Source organism: Ovis canadensis, chromosome 4 (genome assembly GCF_042477335.2).
Source record: "Ovis canadensis isolate MfBH-ARS-UI-01 breed Bighorn chromosome 4, ARS-UI_OviCan_v2, whole genome shotgun sequence".
Lineage (NCBI taxonomy): Eukaryota > Metazoa > Chordata > Mammalia > Artiodactyla > Bovidae > Ovis > Ovis canadensis.
The window spans coordinates 90,809,471-90,833,968 of record NC_091248.1 but is presented as its reverse complement, the minus strand read 5'-3'; the positions used below and the strand labels follow the sequence as shown (position 1 = coordinate 90,833,968).

The following is a 24,498-nucleotide window of genomic DNA, read 5'->3' as shown; positions in this document are numbered from 1 at the left end:
GATGTAAACCCTATAACTCAGTTGGTAAAGAATCCGCCTGCAATGCAGGAGACCCTGGTTTGATTCCTGAGCCAGGAAGATCCACTGGAGAAGGGAAAGGCTACCCACTCCAGTACTCTGGGCCTGGAGAATTCCATGGACTATACAGTCCATGGGGTTGCAAGGGTCGGACACGACTGAGTGAGTTTCACTTTCAAAGATGTGAAAGATACTATGGTTTTATACTGATGATAATTACATAGAAGAGAGTGTGTGTAAAACAACTGGTCTTATAGAAGAGAGGAGAGAACTGCTGGTAGGTGTCTAAGTGGGAGGAGGATGGGATGTGGTGCTGGTTGGAAGAGAGAGCAAGGATCTGTGGCCACAGGAAGGGGGCAGAGCATGTGGGTTCAAATGTGGTGCAGGAGACTGTGAATGTCCCCTTGCGAGTTCTCCTCTGATTGTTTAATTTATCGAATGATAGCCCAAGGTATTTGGAGAATTAATTAAGTGGGAAATCTTATGATGACGGGAGAGCAATTATTCATGGATCAACCCCCATCTTTATCTGGAGCAATAATTCTTGTATCTGGTACAGCAGGCCCCTCCTCAACCCCAGGGTCAAATTAAGAGGACAGATCGACTTCCCTGCTTTTGTCTGGGACTTGGTCCCATGTATCAGGAGACTCCTCAGCTCTGGCAAAATGGGATGACTGGTCACCATATCAGAGTTCTGCTCGTCATCACCATTGAGACTGTCCTCTCCCTTGGTGGGGAGAGGGTGAACTGCTTCCAAAGCAATCCTCTGCATAAAGTTCCCCCCACCTGCACTCTCATTTATAGCATCAATATAAATTTCAAAAATTGAAAGTGTTAGTTGCTCACGTGTCTAGCTCTTTGTGACACCATGAACTGTAGCTTGCCAGGCTCCTCTGTCCATGGAATTCTCCAGGCAAGAATACTGGAGTGGGTAGTCATTCCCTTCTCCAACGTATCTTCCTGTCCCAGGGATGGAACTCGGATCTCCTGCATTGCAGGCAGATTTTTTACCATTTGAGCCACCAGGCAAAAGTACATTTCCAAAAATGCATTGTTTAAAATTAAAAATATATATGATATGAGTATTTTAAAATATATTATTTTAAAAATATTTAATAATTTAAAGGACATTTAATATTATTTTTAAAATATTATTTAAACATTTTCTTTAACATATACTGAAAGCATTGCCTTGGTTGGACCTTCAGTTTCTTATCCTGTTACACTGGCTAAAGGTAAATAAATAAACACCACCATATTTATTGCTTCTTCTGCTTGTTATAGATTATACTGCTGGCTTTGAAGCATTTCACCTCATTTGCTTGCCTCTAAATTATATTTGTATTAAATGCAATTCCCAAAATAAATTATATCTTTATTCAGACTCATCAAGAATGGAGACTATTGCTCTAATAATTAAACCAAACCCTCAGCAATGATTTAATGAGATGGTCTCTTTAATCCCCTCAGCCCCTCATCTCTATTTGACGTTTTATGAAAGGCTAAAGGTGGTGTTGGAGAAGACTCTTGAGAGTACCTTGGACTGCAAGGAGATCCAACCAGTCCATTCTGAAGGAGATCAGTCCTGGGTGTTCATTGGAAGGACTGATGCTAAAGCTGAAACTCCAATATTTTGGCCACCTCTTGTGAAGAGTTGACTCATTGGAAAAGACTCTGATGCTGGGAGGGATTGGGGGCAGGTGGAGAAGGGGATGACAGAGGATGAGATGGCTGGGTGCCATCACTGACTCGATGGACATGAGTTTGGGTGGACTCTGGGAGATGGTAATGGACAGGGAGGCCTGGCGTGCTGCAATTTATGGGGTTGCAAAGAGTCGGACACAACTGAGCGACTGAACTGAACTGAACTGAAAGGTTAAGAAAGGCTTTGATGCCTATGAGCCAGATGAAAATGTTCTATTGGATGACTTGAAAAACAATAAATATTCAAGGACACTGTTTATGTAAAATTGTACACATTGCAATTTAGGACAAGATCCTTTGACATCCATTTAAGGTCACAATCAACAAGTTAATTTTGATTTTTTTTCTTTTGCAAAGCTCCTATTTTTGTTCTAAATTTTTTTTCAAGAAGGGTGGAGAACACGTATTATACATTACTCAGGGCCAAGCAAATTAGTGTTACATAATCTCAGCTTATCAGTTCAATTATCTTGTATCAAGGAGGGTGTGTTCAGTTACTCAAATCATTATGAAAGTTCTTTTTCAAGCTGTTGCCAAACCACTGTTCAAGGAAAACACCTTTTCTTCATTTAAACTAGCTTTCATTTTCCTTTATGAGGAACTGAAATCATGTAAACTGACTGCTCTTTTTTTTTTCCAGCTGAATTACTATTTTCTTTGAAAGGAGTGTCAATGAACTGGCAGTCCAGTGTGTTTAATAAAAGAGTAACAACAGTGGGGATTGTGAAGGCACCTGCCTCCCAGGAGGATCACATCATCCAGTGTAGACCAAGTCACTGTCATCCAAAAGCAAGGGAGAGAAATTCCAGCTTCTTCCACTGGCTGTCTTCTTAGGATCTGATACTCCACTGTGTGGTTACTCTCCTGAAAGTGGATAGGATGGCCTGGGAGCAGAATGGAGGGTTAGCCTAGTCCAGTAGGAAAACCATGGGCTTTTCTAGGAGTTCATTGGGCTTGATTCCATCACTTATTCAGTATATAAAATTGGTCTAATTCTCAGTGTCCAAATCTAAGAACTAGGAATAATAATTCCCTCATAAAATTGTGGCGGAAGGCTGTCTGCTCCATGAGGTCACTCACTGAAGGACAGCTGAACTTTGAAAGCTTAAGAACAACTCCTACATATTCCCTTAAATTACCACCAGAATACAGCCCACTCACACCTTCTGCTCTGCAAAATGGAAAAGTGTTCCCATAATAAATACCCCTATGTGACGGATAGCAGCCATCCTGCTCATTTAATTGGAAATAGTGTTCCCTTTAAAAATGATTTTACTTTACGGACATCAGTTATGCTTTCAAACAAGATTTAATAATGATTTTATCTGGCGCATTTCTTTCGTTTTCATCACGCCCTGCATTAACTGTTTATGGTTGCCTCGTCTGAACATGGACGCAGCAGGACTTAGTCTGGGCCTCTACTGCTGCACAATGTTAATTCAGTCCCCACACTCACAGCCATATTCTGAATGATTAATAATTTCCCTCTTTACATTCCCAATTATGGTCTATATATTGCTGCCTGAACCTGTATTGTCAGAGCAGACTGCCTTTTGAGCTCCCAGTGTATCCCTCAGTTCAGTTCAGTTGCTCAGTTGTGTCTGATTCTTTGTGACCCCATCGACTGCAGAAAGCCAGGCTTCCCTGTCCATCACCAACTCCCGGAGCTTACTCAAACTCATATCCATTGAGTCAGGGATGCCATCCAACCATCTCATACTCTGTCGTCCCTTTCTCCTCCCACCTTCAATCTTTCCCAGCCTCAGGGTCTTTTCAAATGAGTCAGTTCTTTGTACAGGTGGTCAAAGTATTGGAGTTTCAGCTTCAACATCAGTCCTTCCAATGAATATTCAGGACTTCCTTCAAGATGGACTCTCTTTAACTAGATGGATTTTATTGGCAAAGTAATATCTCTGCTTTTTAATATGCTGTCTATGTTGGTCATAGCTTTTTTTGAAGGAGCAACATCTTTTAATTTCATGGCTGCAGTCACTATCTGCAGTGTTTTTGGAGCCCAAGAAAGTAAGTCTCTCACTGTTTCCATTGTTTCTCCATCTATTTCCCATGAAGTGATGGGACCAGATGCCATGACCTTAGTTTTCTGAATGTTGAGCTTTAAGTCAACTTTTTCACTCTCCTCTTTCACTTTCATCAAGAGGCTCTTTAGTTCTTCTTCACTTTCTGCCATTAGGGTGGTGTCATCTGCATATCTGAGGTTATTGATATTTCTCCCGGCAATCTTGATTCCAGCTTGTGTTTCATCCAGCCAGGCATTTCACATGATGTGCTCTGCATATAAGTTAAATAAGCAGGGTGACAATATACAGCCTTTAAGTACTCCTTTCCTGATTTGGAACCAGTCTGTTGTTCTACGTCCAGTTCTAACTGTTGTTTCCTGACCTGCATACAGATTTCTCAGGAGGCAGGTCAGGTGGTGTAGTATTCCCATCTCTTTCAGAATTTTCCACAGTTTGCTGTGGTCCACACAGTCAAAGGCTTTGGTGTAGTCAATAAAGCAGAAATAGATGTTTTTCTGGAACTCTCTTGCTTTTTGATGATCCAACAGATGTTGTCAATTGTTCTCTGGTTCCTCTGCCTTTTCTATTTTCAGCTTAAACATCTGGAAGTTCATAGTTCACGTACTGTTGAAGCCTGGCTTGGAAAATTTTGAGCATTACTTTGCTAGCAGTGTGTGAGATGAGTGTAGTTGTGTGGTAGTGTGAACATGCTTTAGCATTGCGTTTCTTTAGGATTGTAATAAAAACTGACCTTTTCCAGTCCTGTGGCCACTGCTGAGCTTTCCAAATTTGCTGGCATATTGAGTACAGCACTTTCAAAGAATCATCTTTTAGGATTTGAAATAGCTCAATTGGAATTCCATCACCTCCACTAGCTTTGTTTGTAGTGATGCTTCCTAAGGCCCACTTGACTTTGCATTCCAGGATGTCTGCCTCTAGGTGAGTGATCACACTATCATGGTATTCCTACAGCCTCATATTTGGCCTCTCCTCCTAATGTCTTGGTCTCCCTTGTAGCTCAGCTGGTAAAGAATCCTTCTGCAATGCAGAATACTCTGGTTTGATTCCTGGGTCAGGAAGATCCTCTGGAGGAGGCCATGGCAACCCACTTCAATATTCTTGCCTGGAGAATCCTCCTGGACAGAGGAGTCGGTGGCTTATAGCCCATGCAATCGCAAAGAGTTGGACATGACTGAGTGACTAAGCACAGCACCAGATGTCTTATGGACATCACAGATCAACAAAGTTGTCCTTGTTGGTTGCCCTCCAACCTGTTTCTTTTAGCACAGTCAGATGGTTTCCCCCTTTAGGGAATAAAACCTAGCTTATTAAGGGTAGAAATCTTCTTAGATTCTGTTTTATTCTTGTTGTCCCATCTGAGTTCTCTCTGTTATGCCTGTGTTATTATATATATATATATATATATATATATATATATATATATAATTTTCCTTTTCAAAATTTATACTGAAGCATATCCAAATAGGAAACGGAGTACATCAAGGACGTATATTGTCACCCTGCTTATTTAACTTATATGCAGAGTACATCATGAGAAATGCTGGGCTGGAAGAAGCACAAGCTGGAATCAAGATTGCCGGGAGAAATATCAATAACCTCAGATATGCAGATGACACCACCCTTATGGCAGAAAGTGAAGAGGAACTAAAATCCCTCTTGATGAAAGTGAAAGAGGAGAGTGAAAAAGTTGGCTTAAAGCTCAACATTCAGAAAACGAAGATCATGGCATCTGGTCCCATTACTTCATGGGAAATAGCGAAACAGTGGAAACAGAGTCAGACTTTATTTTTTGGGGCTCCAAAATCAATGCAGACAGTGACTGCAGCTGTGACATTAAAAGACGCTTACTCCTTGGAAGAAAAGTTATGACCAACTTAGATAGCATATTCAAAAGTGGAGACATTACTTTGCCAACAAAGGTCCATTTAGTCAAGGCTATGGTTTTTCCAGTGGTCATGTATGGATGTGAGAGTTGGACTGTGAAGAAAGCTGAGCACCAAAGAACTGATGCTTTTGAACTGTGGTGTTGGAGAAGACTCTTGAGAGTAACTTGGACTGCAAGGAGATCCAACCAGTCCATTCTAGAGGAGATCAGCCCTGGGTATTCTTTGGAAGGAATGATGCTAAAGCTGAAACTCCAGTACTTTGGCCACCTCATGCGAAGGGTTGACTCATTGGAAAAGACTCTGATGCTGGGAGGGATTGGGCGCAGGAGGAGAAGGGGACGACAGAGGATGAGATGGCTGAATGGCATCACTGACTCAATGGACGTGAGTCTGAGTGAACTCCGGGAGATGGTGATGGACAGGGAGGCCTGGCGTTCTGTGATTCACGGGGTCACAAAGAGTCAGACATGACTGAGAGACTGAACTGAACTGATATTTAATTTACAATGTTGTTTAGTTTCAGGTGTACAGCAAAATGATTCATATATATATATAATTTTTTTCAGATTCTATTCCCATATAGGTTATTAGAGAATATTGAATGATATTGCCTGTTCTATATAATAGGTCTTTGTTGATTATCTATTTTATATATTGTAATATGCACACATTAATCCCACACTCTTAATTTATCTCTCTTCCCCAGCCTTTCCCCTTTGGTAACCCTAAGTTTGCATTTCTTTTCCATGGGGATGATCTTGATCCCTGTCTCCTGTACAATGTCAAGAACCTCATTCCATAGTTCATCGGGCACTCTATCTATCAGATCTAGACCCTTAAATCTATTTCTCACTTCCTCTGTATAATCATAAGGGATTTGATTTAGGTCATACCTGAATGGTCTAGCGGTTTTCCCTACTTTCTTCAATTTAAGTCTGAATTTGGCAATAAGGAGTTCATGATCTGAGCCACAGTCAGCTCCTGGTCTTGTTTTGTTGACTGTATAGAGCTTCTCCATCTTTGGCTGCAAAAAATATGATCAGTCTGATTTCGGTATTGACCATATGGTGATGTCCATGTGTAGAGTGTTCTCTTGTGTTGTTGGAAGAGGGTGTTTGCTATGACCAGTGCATTTTCTTGGCAAAACTCTATTAGTCTCTGCCCTGCTTCATTCCGTATTCCAAGGCCAAATTTGCCTGTTACTCCAGGTGTTTCTTGACTTCCTACTTTTGCATTCTAGTCCCCTAGAATAAAAAGGAGAAACGCTGGACTGGAAGAAACACAAGCTGGAATCAAGATTGCCGGGAGAAATATCAATAACCTCAGATATGCAGATGATACCACCCTTATGGCAGAAAGTGAAGAGGAGCTAGAAAGCCTGTTGATGAAAGTGAAAGAGGAGAGTGAAAAAGTTGGCTTAAATCTCAACATTCAGAAAACGAAGATCATGGCGTCTGGTCCCATCACTTCATGGGAAATAGATGGGGAAACAGTAGAAACAGTGTCAGACTTTATTTTTTTGGGCTCCAAAATCACTGCAGATAGTGACTGCAGCCATGAAATTGAAAGACGTTTACTCATTAGAAGGAAAGTTATGACCAACCTAGACAGTATATTCAAAAGCAGAGACATTACTTTGCCGACTAAGGTCAGTCTAGTCAAGGCTATGGTTTTTCCTGTGGTCATGTATGGATGTGAGAGTTGGACTGTGAAGAAGGCTGAGCACTGAAGAATTGATGCATTTGGACTGCAATGTTGTAGAAGACTCTGAGAGTCCCTTGGACTGCAAGGAGATCCAACCAGTCCATTCTGAAGGAGATCAACCCTGGGATTTCTTTGGAAGGAATGATGCTAAAGCTGAAGCTCCAGTACTTTGGCCACCTCATGCGAAGCGTTGACTCACTGGAAAAGACTCTGATGCTGGGAGAGATTGGGGGCAGGAGGAGAAGGGGACGACCGAAGATGAGATGGCTGGATGGCATCACGGACTCGATGGATGTGAGTCTGAGTGAACTCCGGGAGATGGTGATGGACAGGGAGGCCTGGTGTGCTGCAATTCATGGGGTCACAAAGAGTTGGACACGACTGAGCGACTGAACTGAACTGAACTGAACCCCTAAGTTTGTTTTCTATGTCTTTGAGTCTGTTTCTGTTGTAAATAATCTCATTTGTATCATTTTTTTAAAGATTCCATATATAAATGCTATCATATGGTATTTGTCTTTTTCTGACTTCCTTTCCTTACTATGATAATTTCTAGACCATCCCTGTGGTTGCAAATGGCATGATTTCATTTATTATGGCTGAGTAATAAAGATAAAGATGTTGATAGCTTATGGTGAACATGTCAGATTCATGATCTCCAAAGAAGATTTAGCTTTGGGACCAGAGACCAGGCTTGACCACTCGAGGCTCTTGTGTGGCAGTTTCATTACAGTGAAGAGGGGCAGAGAAAGCTTCTGACACAGATATCAGAAGGAAGCAGAGAGTTCCCTACTCACTAGTCTTTAGTAAGGGACCTATGTACTTTTTAAATTAGTTACTACAATAAATCAAAAGAATGTCTCAAGGTTGTAAAAATTGTATCAGCCTCACTCCCACAACTTACATTTTAAAATAAAAGGATTAGAATTTAACAATAGAAAGATTTTACCAGACCCACTCCCATAATATACATTCTAATATATCAGGATTAATCAGAATGTTTACAGGAAGAAGAAACAGTCCTCAAGAAGGATACATTGTTGTTATATAATCCTTAGTACAGAGTTTAAATTTAGTTGTTTGTTGTGTAATCATCAGCTCCAGGCTTAAAGAAAAAAATGTTTTATGTGATTTAAGACTAAGGAATGGGTGAATTTACAGATGATTATTATATCTACTATGGGCAAAAATCCCTTAGAAGAAATGGAATAGCCATTATAGTCAACAAAAGAGTCCGAAATGCAGTACTTGGATGCAGTCCTAAAAATGACAGAATGATTTCTGTTTGTTTCCAAGGCAAACCATTCAATATCACAGTAATCCAAATCTATGCCCTGACCAGTAATGCGGAAGAAGCTGAAGTTGAAGGGTGCTATGAAGACCTACAAGACCTAGAATTAACACCAAAAAAAGATGTCCTTTTCATTATAGGGGACTGCATTGCAAAAATAGGAAATCAAGAAACACTTGGAGTAACAGGCAAATTTGGCATCACTACGAACAAAGCTAGTGGAGGTGATGGAATTCCAGTTGAGCTATTTCAAATCCTGAAAGATGATGCTGTGAAAGTGCTGCACTCAATATGCCAGCAAATTTGGAAAACTCAGCAGTGGCCACAGGACTGGAAAAGGTCAGTTTCATTCCAATCCCTAAGAAACACAATGCCAAAGAATGCTCAAACTACTGCACAATTGCACTCATCTCACACGCTAGTAAAGTAATGCTCAAAATTCTACAAGCCAGACTTCAGCAATACGTGAACTGGGAACCTCCTGATGTTCAAGCTGGTTTTAGAAAAGGCAGAGGAACCAGAGATCAAATGCCAACATCCGCTGGATCATGGAAAAAGCAAGAGAGTTCCAGAAAAAATCTATTTCTGCTTTATTGAATATGCCAAAGCCTTTGACTGTGTGGGTCACAATAAACTGGAAAATTCTAAAGGAGATGGGAATACCAGACCACCTGACCTGCCTCTTGAGAAATCTGTATGCAGGTCAGGGAGCAACAGTTAGAACTGGACATGGAGCAACAGACTGGTTCTAAATAGGAAAAGGAGTACGTGAAGGCTGTATCATTGTCACCCTGCTTATTTAACTTATATGCAGAGTACATCATGAAAAACCCTGGGCTGGATGAATTATAAGCTGGAATCAAGATTGCCAGAAGAAATATCAATAACCTCAGATATGCAGATGACAGCACCCTTATGCTAGAAAGTGAAGAAGAACTAAGGAGCCTCTTGATGAAAGTGAAAGAGGAGAGTGAAAAAGTTGGCTTAAAGCTCAACATCAGATAGTGACTGCAGCCATGAAATAAAAAGAGATTTGCTCCTTGGGAGGAAAGTTATGACCAACCTAGACAGCATTTTAAAAAGCAGAGACATTACTTTGTCAACCAAGTTCCACCTAGTCAAAGCTATGGTTTTTCCAGTGTTCATGTATGGATGTAAGAGATGGACTATAAAGAAAGCTGAGTGCCAACAAATGGATGCTTTTGAACTGTGGTGTTGGAGAAGAATCTTGAGGGCCCCTTGGACTGCAAGGAGATCCATTCAGTTCATTCTGAAGGAAATCAGTTTCTAATGTTCACTGGAAGGACTGATGTTGAAGCTGAAGCTCCAATATTTTGACCACCTGATGCGAAGAGCTGACTCATTTGAAAAGACCCTGATGCTGGGAAAAATTGAAGACAGGAGGAGAAGAGAATGACAGAGGATGAGATGGTTGGATGGCATCACTGACTCAATGGACATGGGGTTTGAGTAAACCCTTGTGAGTTGGTGATGGACAGGGAGGCCTGGCCTGCTGCAGTCCATAGGGTCGCAAAGAGTTGGACACGACTGAGCAATTGATATAAACTGAACTGAAAACTAAAGAATGTAGAGAATAAAAAGGCATTTGTCTTTTCCTCCTACTTGAGAACCCCAGACCCCTCTCTCCTCTTTGGGAACCCCACACTTTTTGTCAACCTGCCTAGAAATTGACTCTCTCAATATCGAGGAATGCTGGCAAAACCAGAAGCTGGAAGATGCAAGACAAAACATCCCCTGGAACCTGCAGAAGGGCCCGGATATGTTGACACCTTGACTTCTAGCTTTTGGCCTCTAGAAATGAGAAACAACACCTTTCTATTCTTCTAAGCCACCTGTCTTGTGGTACTTTGTTACAACAATGTGAGAAACTAACAGAAAATTATTTAAAATTAAAGGATAGAGAAAAATACTGAGAAAAATTACATGAACAGAGTGTCTGTGAACTGCGAGACAGTTTTGTGCAGCCAAATATACAGATGACTGAAATATCCAGACTAAGGGTCTGGAAAGAAAACATTTGAGAAAATTAAGACCACAATTTCCCCAAACCTATAAATCCCACAGATCCTGGAGATGCAAAGCTATCAAGCAGAAGAAAAATGCACCAAGCACAATTATCAAATTGCTAAGAATAGGTGATAAAGAGAACATGTTAATAGTAGACAGGAAAAAGAGGTAATTTAGATACAGAAGAACAAAGCTAAAGTTGACTCTTCTTTAGCTGTGTTGGGAATGGAGCTCCTAAGAATGATTTCTCATCAAAAACCATGCATGTTAGAAGTCTGTGAGAAATTATTTTTCAGATATTGAAAGAAAAAAAACAAATCCATGAACATAGAATGCTTTAATTTACCCATTGAAAATATCTTTCAGAAACAAAGGAGAAAAAGCTGGGTCTTGATTGGAGCAGAAGCCCGCTGCTTGAGCAGACTCACACTGCAAGAAAGAAATGCCTTCCTGCAGATGGAAGCTGGGCCTACAAAATAATAAAATAAGCTGAAAGAGATGAGACATGAGTGAATGCAAAGATGTTTTCCTTCTTCTTTTATTCGTTTTCAAAGATAAGTGATTGTTTGAGGCACAAGTAGTAAAAACTTACTGTGCTTTATCACAAATGTAGAAATAGAATATATAACAATAGTAGTACCAAGGCGCTAATGGTCCTCTACATGAAGAGTACTCTACATAAAGCAATAGAATACCCCTTTAAATCATGATGAGTTGAAGATGTATAGTATAAACCCTACAGCCATCATAAAAATAGCAAAATAACACAACAGAGCTACTAAGTCCATGAAGATAATGCTAAAATAGAATTATAGAAATGTTGAAAATGTTTTCAATTCCAACACAGAAAAAGTGTGAAAACTGACACACACATATTTAATACACACTCACATGGCTGTACAAACTGAGAAAAAATATTTTTATTGGGCCCACCAGAGAATTCAGGTTACAGAGTGAAACTTTACCCTGAAATTGGGAAAAATAGTTGAATACAGAGACCCAGAATCAATACTGGCTCATCTGGGGCAGAAGTCACTGGACCATAAACTGGTCATTTAAGAAATTTCTGGAGGTGGACTGCAGATGAGAGTGGGAGTAAGGACTTCCTGGGAGCTTCAGACTTAGGCTTACACTTCCTTGGGTTTTACCTCCAAGAATCCCAGCAAGTTTTCATTACGAAGAGCCAAGGAAACAGGAACCTCCTATTTTTGTCAGGAAGATGGGACAAGTTACCATTCTGAGATTTCCCCAAAGTGTTCTCCATCCAGAGGCATATTCTGCAAGGGGAAGGAATTTATCCCAGCTTTATCAGGCTCAGGGAAAGTACAATGATCTAACTTCAGCCCCCTGTCTAAGAGGAAATAAAACTGAAGAAAATTTGTGAAGGTTATTTCCCAGGGGCACAAAAGCTATAAAAGACTGGGATTCATAAGATTATCAAATGCTTCCTCTCTCCCACACCCAATACCACATCCTCAGGGCTCTAATATAATATAATAACAGTGGGTTACCACTGAAAGAGCTGCAAGGCTCAGACCCTATTTAAGAAGAAAATTTAAAGGAGACACTGAAGCAGCAGGAATGACAAAACCAGGGACCCTGGAGAAAATGGACGCTCTGAGTCCTGCATGCACAGCAAATATTAAACTCAGCTGGACTCCTAGCCAGAGTAACTGAAATCTCACTCTAGAACTCTATTTGCTTCCATTCTTATTATGGGACATATCATGTCTAGGCTTCAACAACAACAATAAAATTCCAAACCAGGCTAAAAGGCAAGGGGGAAAAACAGTCTGAAGAGACAAAGCAAGCATCAGAATCAAATTCAGATGGGCAGAGAGTTTGGAATTACCAGACAAGGAATTTAAAGTAACTATGACTATGTCGAGGGCTCTAGAGGAACAAAAATGGACAACATGAAAAAACAAATGAGTAATGTAAACAGAGAGATGGAAACTCTAAGAATCACAAGGACATGTTAAAAATAAAAAACAGCATAACATAAATGAAGAATGTCTTTGATGGACTCATCAGTAGACTGGACATGGAGGAGGAAAAAATCAGTAAGCTTAAAGATATGTAAATGGAAACTCCCCAAACTTAAATTCAAAGGATTACAAAAGAAAACAGAACAAAACATCCAACAATGGAAGGATAATTTCAAAAGGTTTAATATAAATATTACTGAAATGCCAGGAGAAGAGAAAAAGATACAGAAGACATATTTGGAGCAATAACAGGTGAAGATTTTCTAAAATTAATGATAGACATCAAATTGCAGATCTAGGTAGCTCAGAGAATACTCCACATAAATAATAGCAAAGGCCTGCACATAACTATCTCATAATCAAATGGTAGAAAAGCAAAGGCAAAGAGAAAATATTGAAATATGTGTGGGGGGAACATCTTACATAGACATGAATAGACATAAGAATCACATGGTATTTTTAACACATTGTCTAATTCTTAGAAATAAATTGTCTGAGGAGATACATGTGCATCAAAAACCACACCAGTGGGGTATTGAACGTGCTAGAAAACAAACAAACAAGCAAAAACCTAGCAACCTAGAATTCTATATCCAGTGAAGTGTTCCTTCTAAAGTAATGCTGACCAAAAACTATTTACTATCTAAAATTTGAGAGCTATGTTTTGTTTGGCAGGAATCTTTAGGACTACAAGTTTTGGAGGCAGTATCTCAAGTAACCCTGAGAGAATTTTTCCAAAGAAGTGAGAGTGGAGCTAGGTCATATAAGAACTTTGCAACAAAGGGCAAGTAGTAGGCTCAAACAAAAACTTGGGGAAATCATTGCCAGTAAGTGTTATCTACAAGAAATGTTAAAAGAAGTGCTTTAGGGAGAAGAAAAATGTTATCAATTAGAAACTGGTATCTACTAAAAGGAAGGGAAGAATCAGAGGAGGATTAAATATATGTAAAATAAAATCTTGTATTTTTCTTATTCTTAATTGATCCGGTAGGTAACTTTCTTCAGTGTAAAAATATTATCAGTGCAGCGGGTGATTATAATCTGCATAAGGGAAGTGGTGACAAAACATTAATGGAGACAAGAGGCAGTAACTGGGAATACACTAATAGAAGGTGCCTATGTTTTCCATGAAGTGCTCTATTACTATTTGAGCGCCAACCTAATGCAGTTGTAAATGTATACAGCAAACTCTGGGGGCAACTGCTAAAAATTTTTCTAATGATGCAGATATTCTCCAAGAAGATATAGCAAAGAGAAAACAGACACAGTGTGTCAAAACCCATGAGACAAAACTGGCAGCACTGCAGGAGAAAATAGACAAAGTCACAATTACAGTTGGTGGCTTTACCACTTCTGTGTGTAACTGATAGATCGATCAGGCAGAAAGTCAAGAAAGGAATAACTTAAGAGCAACGAACAGCATCAATCAATTTGATTTAATTGATATCTATAGACTACTCATCCAACAATAGCAGAATATGTACTCTCATCAAGCTCTCATGGAATATTCATCAAGTTGAATCACATTCTAGGCCACAAAGCATACTTAATGAAGAGTGCTGCTGCTGCTAAGTCACTTCAGTCATGTTCAACTCTGTGCGACCCCATAGATGGCAGCCCACCAGGCTCCCCCGTCCTGGGGATTCTCCAGGCAAGAACACTGGAGTGGGTTGCCATTTCCTTCTCCAATGCATGAAAGTGAAAAGTGAAAGTGAAGTTGCTTAGTTGTGTCCGACCCTCAGCGACCCCATGGACTGCAGCCTACCAGGCTCCTCCATTCATGGGATTTTCCAGGCAAGAGTACTGGAGTGGGGGTGCCATTGCCTTCTCCAAGAATAGAAATACAAAATACTTGCTCCGAATGATCTTGGGTGGACTCAGTCTCAGTGGCTTGAAGCAGGGCTGGAGATTGAGTTTGGGTTGTGGCAGTGAGAGCACTGAATCCTAGCCACTAGACCTTGGCCCTCTGGCTTTGCAGAAAAGAATTCCTGCAAAGACAGAAAATAGTGAAACAAGTAAGGTATTTATTAGGAGGAAAAAAGAGTACAATCTGCTGGGGTAGACACATGGATGGACTCAAAGGGAGAGTCCCTGAGTTGCACCCTCACTGTACTTTGAGTTACTTTTATGAGGGTATTACTTCCAGGTTTCCTTTGGCCAATTATTTTGACTCATGTGGTTCAGGGTCCATATTTGGTATATTTCAGGATCCTCACATGTGTGTGCATGCCTCTCTTAGCCAAGATGGGTATTAATGAAGAAGCCAATGGGTAGTTAGTATTGCCTAGTATCACTCCGCTTTTGACCTCCAAGGAGCCCTTCTACACATGTGTCGTTAGGGAGTTCTCCTGGCTTTGAGAATGAAAAATATGTGGTCTCTTATCTTCTATCTGAGTAGGACCTAGCCTTCTTTCTCAATTGTCCTGTATTCTTGTCTGGAGAAGAAATTGGCAACCCACTCCTGTACCCTTGCCTGGAAAACCTCATGGACAGAGGAGTCTGGTAGGCTATACGGTCCATGGGGTCGCAAAGAGTTCAACATGACTGAGTGACTTCACTTGTCTGGGACTATTGGTCCACAGGGGATGAATCTCCAGTTGCTTTACTTTGGGGAGCCCATTTACCTCCTGCCTCAAGATCACAGTAGAATTAATCAGTAGTCAAAGCTAGAACAATTTGAGTATGTCATTTGTTCTTTTATGGGATGGTCAGCTGGGTCCAGTCACAAGAAGAGACAAAGGGAGTCTCAGGAAAACAAAATTTACTATTTTCCCAAGGCATGACACAAAATGCAGGGTCACAGGGAAAGCAGCAGAGTAGCCAGATGGCAGAAGACAGGAGTCAGGGGAATGCAGAGGTCAGAGCCTTGATTGGGGTCTCCTTGGGCACAGTAAGGCAAAGCAGAGTAAAAAACTTAGGAGCGCCTTAGTTTGAAGACTTTCAGAAGACTTTGAGCTACTGAGTGGTCCCTCAGTGCTTGGTACCTGGCCCTGGGATGCTTAAGGCAGGTGAATATTGCCTCCTGGGGTGCATAGTCCAGATAGAGGAGGTGTGGCTTTGGGTTGGTTAGTTTACATATCACTGGCATGGAAGGAACTTTGCTATCTCTAAGAACTGGAATTGGTTAACCCAGGATGGTCAGGGTCTTCCCAGCTGGAAAAGATTTTTTTTAAGATGTTAAAACATCATATTATACAGAAAATAAAACACATAAACAATAAAGAACAACACCAAAAAATTAAAACAGTGTTGGATTAAAGCCTAAGATATAAAATAAATATCTTTGTATCCATACATGTATTAATATATGATTGAAATATAAATAAATGGGGGCAAAGAGACAAATATCCCATGCAGAAGAATTTCAAATAGTTTAGGTAGATGAATCTTCACTGTTTAAGTGTGCACTCTGCAGAGTTAACTCCTTCCAAAGAATACAGTATGGAAAAGGGGGGACAACTTACAGAGGAGACACCTGACAAGCATGACCTCCCAATGCAAACACCTTTGGTCAAGATCCGCACAAGTGGTAGATGATGCTGACAGTATGCACTCCTGATTAAATGCGCTGAAAATTGCACTTTATGATCTTCTTTGTATATTACCATCCATAACTGAAGCAGAGAAAACCATCAGACTAATTCCAATAGAGAGGCTTTCTACAACCTATTCCTCAAAACTGTCAAGGTCATCAACAACAGAAATTTTGAGAAACTGTCATATCCAGAAAGAGCCTAAGGACACACACAGGGTAGCAAAAATGTAATTCTGTATCCTAAGTGGGATCTTAGAAAAGAAAAAAGGCATTAGGTAAAAACTTGGAAACTCAAAATAAACTATGGGCTTAGTCGATGCTGTGCTTAGCCACTCAGTCCTGTCCGACTCTTTGTGACCCCATGGACTGTAACCCAACAGGCTCCTTTGTCCACGGGGATTCTTTAGGCAAGAATACCATAGTGGGTTGCCATTCCCTCCTCCAGGGGATCTTCCCAATCCAGGGATCGAACCCAGGTCTCCCACATTGCAGGCATACTCTTTACTGTCTGAGCCAAAAAGGAAGCCTGGGATTAGTTGATAATAATCTATTAATATTGATTCATTAATTGTTACAAATGTATCATCCCAATGTAAGATTTAATGGGGGAGGTGAGTACAGACTACAGAGGAACTCTCTGGACAGTTTTTCCAGTTTTTCTGTCTCTCTAAAACCATTCTAGAATGGTCAATTACAAATTTTAAATTTATTTAAAATAAGTCAGAAAAAGAAGAAAAAAGAACACATGAGACAAACAGAAAGCAAGTAACAAAACTGTAGCTTTAACGGAAGGGTGTCAACAATGTCAGATGTAAAATTAAGAGGCAGGGCTTGGGATGTCTGTCTTTGGATGGGTGCAGGAGATATGCCTTTTCTGATTCCTCCTGTGAATACAATGGCTTCTCAGATGGCGCACTGGTAAAGAATCTGCCTGCCGATGCAGGAGATGCCAGAAACACAGGTTCTATCCCTGGGTCGGGAAGATTCCCTGGAGAAGGAAATGGCAACCCTCTCCAGTATTCTTGCCTGGAAAATCCCATGAGGAAGGAGCCTGGCGGGCTACAAAGAGCCTGGCAGGTCACAAAGAGTCAGACACCACCGAGTGGCTGAGTAGGCCTTATTTCAGTACATGTGCACAGTGGGTTCTGATCCATTCCTTCCCCCAGTTTTCAACCTGGACTTTCCTCTGTGTGCCCTCAGTCACTCAATCGTGTCTGACTTTTTGCAACCCCATGGACTCTAGCCCGCCAGGCTCCTGTGTCCATGAGATTTTCAAGGCAAGAGTAATTAATTGGGTTGCCATTTCCTTCCCCAGGGAATCTTCCCGACCCAGGGATTGAACCTGGGTCTCCTGAGTCTCCTGCATTGACAGGTGGATTCTTTACCACTGTACCACCTAGAAAGCTCTAGGAGTGACTGAGCATGCCTATTGAAGACAATAAGCAATCTGGCATTACATGTGAAACGTAAGAAGACTGTGGAATATGAGTAGGCAGACTGCCCTGGGGCCTCCAGATTCTAGGATGAACATGCGGGCAGGGCCCTGAGCTTTCTTATGCCTCATCTATTCTGGACTTGGAACCAAAGAAGCCAGGGCCCCTGAAATACCAACGGGTGCAGATAAGATGCCAAAAAAGCCTGCTCTGTCTGGCCACAGGACCAGGAAAGGACAACCTAGCACACAGAAGGCTTTCCGACTCCAGCTGTCTTCCCCACAACCATCCTCGGCCCACTACCTCTGATCCCAGAAGCTCCACACAGGAATCCTGGGTGTCCACTCTCACCAGGCTGTAAGGAGACGCTCTGGTCCTCCTGGGGTGGGGGGAGGTGGGGGACGTGTCAAAGGAGGCCAAGCAGGTGCTAGGGTGCTCATTTCTGCCGGTGGTCACTAGCTCATGTTCCCAGATGTGCATGGAGGCCATGCCAGACCCGGACGTGCTCCCGGCCCCTCTGAGATCCAGCACTGCGCCCTCTCCTCACTGGATAGTGTCAGAAAGGCCCGACAGAGAGTCTGGACTCTCACCACTGCAAAGCTGTGATTAGGACACCCACCCAATAGCATCATCAGGAGTCGTGTGTGATGAGGTGATAAGGTATCCCACTGCAGCCAGTGAGGAATCCATGGTGACTGCAGGCCTTTGGAGAAGCCAGAATTCCCACATCCACCGAGAAGGAAAAAGGAGTGCCCCCCACCTTGGGTGCCAATGGAGGGCAGGGGAAGCTAGAATCCTTACCTCAGAATAAATCAATGAAATAGAAGACAGAAAAACAACAGAGAAAATTAAGAAAGGGGTGGTTCTTTAAAAACATCAACAAAATTGACAAACGTCTAGTAAGACTGACGGAGAAATGATGAGCTAAGACACAAATTGTATTAATATGTATTAGGGATGAATCAAGCAGATGTCACCACAGACGCTACAGATTCAATAATAAGGGACTACTACAAACAACTTCATACATATACAGATTTGACAGCTTAGAAGAATTGAACCAATTCCTCCAGAAGCACAAACTGGCACAACTGACCCCAATATGAAACTGATAATTTGAATAGCCCTGTAACCGTTAAATTGAATTTCCATTTAGAAAACTAGCTGCCCCGCCCCAGTCTCAGATGATGTCATTGAAGCATTTTACCAAATGCACAAATAAGAACAAATATTCATTGTTCACAATAAGAATGAATATTCATTCTTCACAATCTATTCTAGAAAAAGAAAAGGAGGGGAAACTTCCTAAATCTTTTTATAAAGTTAATATTAATTACTCTTTTATTGGAACTAAGCAAAGACAGTACACATGCCCATAAAAGAAAACTCTAGACTTAACATCTCATATAAATACAAATGCAAGACTTCTTAATGAAATACTAGCAATTAGAATTCATCCATATATAAAATGAATTATGGACTATGACTAAGTGGGATTCATTCCAGGTATGGAAGTCTGGTTCAGTATTCATGTATCAATTATTGCAATGCACTATATTATTCATTAAAAGAAAAATCACAGGATTATATCAATGATGCAGAAAAGTAGTTGTCAAAATTGAAGACATATTCATGAAAATTACTTAGTAAGAGGAATGAAAGTGGATTTTCTCAACCTGATAAAGAACATATATGAACGAATGCACCAGGCAAGCGAGCAACATGGCCCAGATGCAGCAGGTGGACCAGGTGGGACCGCCTATTCCACAGCCCTTTTGTTAAACTGTTGTAGCCATGCGTTCTGGGAAACAAACTCACTCAGAAGGACAGCGCAGATAGTGGAGTGCAGTTTATTACACCGGCGCACTCAAGGCAGAGTCTCCTCTTGGCCGAGGACCCCGACCAGCATTTGTGAAAATCTTTTATATCCCATGCGTACATGTCTGAACCCACCACTCCAAATTCCTTGAGACTTACATAAACCAAGGAAAATACAATCCCAATAACCCCCTCATTCACGTGCTATGTGCTCATGTGTTCAAACAGTCAAACAATTAGCCAATAATCAATAAACCCAAGGTTACACTCCGATAGATACAGAAAAATGTATGGCCTATCTGGAGGAAGGGGTGATTAGTGTATGTTTTCTCTTAGGCGATGAGTAACCTAGATATAATCTTCAAGGTTCCCCTGTCTGGAGGGGGTCTTACCCTTCTGTCGTTGTTTTCATAGGCACTAAACACAGAGTTCAGGGTCCATTGGAAAGGTGGCTGGGCATGATCAGCATGAACAGGCCTAAGATGGAGTCCAGGCCCTATGAATTCCTTCTTCATTCCCTCCTCCTGATACTCTTAACTCATATTATGAGCATCATTCATAGGGATATATTGCACCCTGGCTCTCTGACCACCAATTTGGCAGAATGACATCAACCTTCAGGTTACAGAGTTCATAATACATTGTAAAATTCAGGGTCCACAAAGCAGAATTATCAAGACAACTACAACAGTGGTAAATAGAGTTTTCCACCAATCGCCCTTCACCCAAGATAGGACCGAAGTCCAGAAAGGAATGTTTTCATTTGACATTGCTTTTACCTGGGTTTTCACGTCATCTAAAGCAGTCGATACATTGCCAATAAGTCAGGAATGTATACACAACATTCAGCCTTAATTATAGTGCAAGTCCCCCCTTGAGCAGCTGTGAGTGTGTCCAAAGCCATTCTATTATGAATTACCGCTTTTCTCATTTGGATTTGCTCTTCATTTAAGGCTTGGATGGCTTTTGTTCTGTCTAGGAGGGCCTGTTGTGTGAAATTAGTCAAGGCCTCTACTTTAATCATGATATCTGTTGTCCCTACAGAGGACACGAATAAGGCAGCAATATACTCATATCATTGAAACGTGGATCTTGTCCACCTAGCATGTAAATAAGGTAGATTTACTGGGGCTACCGGGGTAGATTTACAACAAGTAGGTTAGGCTTTTGTTACACTGGCATTTATATCAAATGTAACCCCATGACCCGAGTTTATTGACTGTAGGTCTTACATCAAAAGAGCAAGGAGAGGTTATGATTGACAAGAGAGAGGAAAGTCTCTTTTTGTCATCCCAGAAAAGAGCAGAGTGGTTTAAAACCTCCTTGGCAGAGTGGTGACACCCACTAAGGAAGTCCATCTGTCAGTGACAGAGGCATAACCCTACATACCCAGCAGCTGGAAGTGCTATGGAAGTCTGCGTAGGAATGTGCCCATGAGATGAAAACATTGTCCTGAGTTGAAACGAAGTTAAATTCAAAATCACGTTGATGAGGCCAAGCAGCAGGAGTTGATTGTGCGGCTTCATCCTGAAGGGGCTCGTCCAGGATCTTCTTTTCCTTCTTCTTAAGGATGGTCTTAGTCTCTCGAGGGTCAGCGGGGTCCCTCTGTGCAGTCCGCTCAGTGTTTTCTGGGTCTGCGTGATATGTTCTCTTTACCCTCATATGATTGATCCAAGGGACAATACCTGCAACTTTAGCTGCAGTGGGGGTAGTTAGAATAACATAAGGGCCCTTTCACCAAAGGGCTAGCAAATCATGTTTCCAATCTTTGATCCATACTTGGTCACCAAGAGTAAACTCATGAATCTGTTCCCCAAGGGGGAATGGCACCCTTTCTTGTACAAACGTAGTTACCTGATTTAGTACCTTACCCAGTTCCATCTGCTGTGAAATCCTATTCCCCCTTACCTGAGGCAAATTTGTGGACACCTGTTTTATTATGGTAGGGGGCCTCTCATCCACAATTTCGAATGGAGAATAGCCTTGGGACTGTGGGTCATCCTGAGTCTGAGCAGAGCCACCGGAAGCAAGTCCACCCAGGAGCAGTCAGTCTCTATGATCCACTTGGAGAGTGTCTCTTTAACGTCCAGTTGGTTCTTTCCACCATCTCAGAACTCTGGGCCTATATGCAGTGTGCAGTTTCCATTTGATGTTTAAAGTTTTGCTTACTTGTTGTACCAAATCAGCTACAAAAACTGGGTCATTGTCTGAACCAATGCTGGTAGGAAGTCCAAATCTGGGAACTATTTCCCTAAGCAGGCACTGGGCTACTTCTGATGCTCTTTCAGTCCAGGTAGGAAAAGCTTCTACCCATCCCAAGAACGTACATACCATGATCAGCAGGAACAGTATTGTCTGTGAGGTTTCATTTCAGTGAAGTCCACTCCCAGGTGTTCAAAGGGCAGCGTGCCTTTCAGCTGAATACCCGGTGGTTTTTGTCTGAATATCTGAGAGGCAGCATTAACCTGTGAGCAGGCAGCCTGGCCTAGGTGGGTTGCTTGGTGTGTTTGGCTTACCAGAGTGTGTGCCAGCTCCTCCAGTACCAATAATTTGCCACTTGGCAATTCTCACCATCCCTTTTCAGTCTTAATGGCCCCTTCCACTTTGGCTAACCTGACAGCCGTTATCCTTGTTTTATCAGGTTAGTGCCATCAGTACATAGGACCCAGCTAGGGTCTGGACCCTTGTGTCCTTCTTAAAACAAACCCCAGATACCTTACCTCCCCCTTGCAGATCTGTGCCTTCTTCTTCAACACCCAGTAACCTGCTTCCATCAGCAGCTGGAGCAGTGCTTTTGTCCCTTCCCAGCATTTTTCCTTGGTCTCGGCAGCCAGCAGCAGGTCATCCCCATATTGTAGGAGCCAACATCCATACTCTTCCGGATGGAATGAGTTCAGGTCAGAAGCCAGGGCTTCCCCAAAGATGGCTGGGGAGTTCTTAAACCCTTGTAGGGGAGTCTAGATGAGCTGTTGCTTGGTGCCCCGACCGGATCTTCACATTCGAAGGCAAAGATGGGCTGTGATGCTGGGGCGAGGCGTATGCAGAAGGCATCCTTGAGATCTAGGCGAGAATAAACTTTAGTCCTCGGTGTGAGGAGGCTAAGTAAGGTATAGGGGTTTGGAACAGTGGGGTGTAAAGTCACAGTAGCCTGTTTGACTACCCTGAGATCCTGTACAGGCCTATAGCCCTGTCCTCCTTCCTTTTTGACTGGCAGGATTGGCATATTCCAAGCCGACTGGCACTCTACTAGAGCGCCCGCTTGTTTCAGTCTATTGATGTGGGGCAGTATGCCGGCCCAGGCCTCTATCGGTAGCAGGTGCTGGCGCTTTCTATCAGGGATGGTGCCTGGTTTGAGTTCTATTATCACTGGGGCTTGATGTCTAGCCAGCCTGGGGGAAGGGGGGTTTGTCTTCTGCCCAGACCTCAGGGAATAATTGAGTTAGCTCTCCCTCATGCTCTTCTGGCCCACCCAGTTCTTCCTTTGGAGGCTTATGCAACCTCCACTCATCTTGGGGTGGTACTGAGGGAGCAAATAAGTCATAGTGTCCATCCGGAAGGTGGGCCTCTCCTCAGGGGAGAAAGTCACTTTTGCTCCTAGTTTAGAGAACAAATCTCTTCCCAACAGGGGTACTGGGCACTCAGGAATGCAGAGGAATTCATGAATCACTTGGTGACCCCCCATCTGACATTTTCTGGGCTGGCAAAATGATTTAATCATGTCTTGTCCTGATACCCCAGTAACAGCGGTAGTCTTTTTGGACAGTGGTGCCACAGGTTTTGTTACTACCAACAGTTCTGCTCCTGTATCCACCATGAAGTCAATGTTTTGGTCCCCCACTTTTAAGGTTACCATGGGTTCTTGGGGACCTGATATCTCTGAGCCCCGGCAGCCCTATTTAATTTCCAAGTCAGTAAGCCCCACAACTGCGGAAGCTTCCTCTTCCTTCCTTTCCTTAGGGCATTCATTCTTCCAGTGGCCAACAGCTCAGCACCAGGCACACTGGTTTGGCTGTAATGGGGTCCGGGGCCTCCGCTGGGATCTGGGATCAGTTGAAGGACTGTCCTGTCCCTGGGGCAGAGGAGGTTTTCTGGAGGGCCCGAGATAGACTTCCCCAGAGCAGCAGCTAGCATTGCAAATCTGTTGTCTGTTCTCTTTCGTTCCCTCCGGCTCTCTGGCAGAGCGCACTCTCTGCTTAATTCGAACGTCTCCCTCCCTTCTTGTCAGTAGTCACTGGGAAAGACAGTATAGCTTAGGCGGTTTGGCTGGAGTTGTATCCTGGAAGTGCTGGCCAGAGGCCTCTGTCACCGGGATCGGAGCCTGCCGAGGTGGCGAGGTGGCGGCTCTGTGACCTTGGGAAGAGCTGGCGGAGGAGCAGCGGCTGCTGCAGAACTTCACCTGGCCCTGGCTTGGGCATTAAGGCAGCCTGGTGAAGCGCTGAGGCAGGAGCATCATTATTCAGTATGGAGGAGGGGTCAGGTCGACATGTCCAAATCCTGTAGAATTTCCTTTTTTATCATCAGTCAATTTTTGTGCCATTAATATTTTTTCCCTTTCCCTTCTGGATACAGAACCTTGTCCAAGCAGGAGGGTCTTGAGCTAACCCTAGCCGTGAGTCAATGTATGGATATTGATCCAGGTGTCCCGGCTCTCCTACTGGATAGACTGCTTCCACTATTCTTAAGTTCATGGTGTTCTCTGGTGGCCATCCTGCTCCCACAGAGGGCCATTCGGCCTCACAGAGTATGTGGAGGTGGTTAGGCTTCATCTTCACCCCATAGTCTCCTCCTAATCCCTTCTTAAAATGTTAAATCATGCACTCCAATACAGTTGCCTTAGATTCACTTCCTCCCATCTTGCTTACCTTCTCAGACCTTCTTCTATTTTTCCTTTTCGTTCTGTCTACGAAGTTCTCAATACCCTATGTACTTCTGATATTTCCACTCAATGACACTTAAATTGCCATTCTGCCTCCTTCATAATTGGGATGAGAAGAGCCTTACCTGCCAGATCCCAGAGGGAGAAGGGGGATCCCAGAGGGAGAAGGGGGATCCCA

The 24,498-nt window shown here is 42.4% G+C and overlaps 1 pseudogene; it reads right to left on the bottom strand.

Moving 5' to 3' along the window:
* Positions 1-19,977: 19,977 nt before the first annotated feature.
* On the bottom strand, positions 19,978-23,859 carry LOC138439815 (uncharacterized; annotated as a pseudogene).
* Positions 23,860-24,498: the final 639 nt, after the last annotated feature.